Genomic DNA, 1,214 nt, shown 5'->3' with positions numbered 1-1,214 from the left:
TTTGTAACAATGGCGACGGATACTACAATAATTCTTAGTATTTAAGTTTGAAATAAATATTCTATCTTTTATTTTCTATGGCGAAATCTTCACTCCCCGAATCAGCAGACTTTGATCTTCGAACTCTATCCAATTGCTGTATAATTCTTGAACCTAACCTAACTTAATCTAACCATTTTCAAATCCTAATCAACACCACTGACGCCATTGACAGTAATCATTGTTTAACAATAATAATTCTGGTGATTTACTATAAAAATCGATAGATGTCTGCATACTTCTTGACGACTGGAGATGAAAGCGCGTCGCGTGGAACGTGCGCGTTCTCGAGACTGGCGCGGTTGCGAGCAATGCAAGGGTGTGTTCAGTCATCGGGATTATTTGAATAAAATGCGCGAGTACGTCAGCCGTCAGGCGTCCGCGATTCGAAAGCTTTCTCTACTTCTTGAACGCGAGTCGAACAGAGGGAATAATTTACTTCTGGAGAACGACAAGTGTGTCGTTGACGGAGACCCGCTTCTCGTCTCTCCTGTGGTCTTCTCTCTCCTAAGTACAGCCACGAACTTCGACTCCTTTTGTTTGTTCCTCGCTCGCTCGCTTGCCCGCGCTGCGTATCGGACCGTACAAACACACACACACACACCACTTTCCTCTGTTTCGCCGAGATTCATGAGCCTCGACGGACGTGCCGATTTAGAGGATCGTTCGTACTTTGCTACGTACGTACGCGGGTACGTTCGTCTGTCCTTTGTCTCGTCCGCCACGCTGCCGCGCTTTCTGCTCGATTTTTGTGCCTCGACAAATATCTGGCTCGAGCGGCGCGGATCGTAATTCGTTCGGCTGACCTGAAGAGATCCTTTCCACTCTGGGGGTTACCTCACGAAGAAAACCATTTTTTCTCATCCCTTAACCAAAGTCCAAACGGTTGCTACACTACGCACTATAATCATTCTGTTGTCAGATGTCCCATTGGTAGAGATTTTAGCTAAAATGCTTCGAGCTTTAACCCTTTCGACTCCAAAACACTCGACATAGTGTAATACTTCTTCGATTCGACTTATCCAGAACTTCGAATTAAAGGCTATGTAGGATTACTATTTTACATATGAAGTTCATTTTCATTGTGACGAAATTGTGTTACATCTGCAAATAAACAACTAACGTCCATTTTACAATATCATTAACCAATAAAGGCTTGGAGTGGAAAGGGTTAA

This window comes from Ceratina calcarata, unplaced genomic scaffold (assembly GCF_001652005.2).
Source record: "Ceratina calcarata isolate Rehan_Ccalc_2016 unplaced genomic scaffold, ASM165200v1 scaffold901, whole genome shotgun sequence".
NCBI lineage: Eukaryota > Metazoa > Arthropoda > Insecta > Hymenoptera > Apidae > Ceratina > Ceratina calcarata.
The sequence above is the reverse complement of the archived record's forward strand: the minus strand, read 5'-3'. Positions refer to the sequence as shown.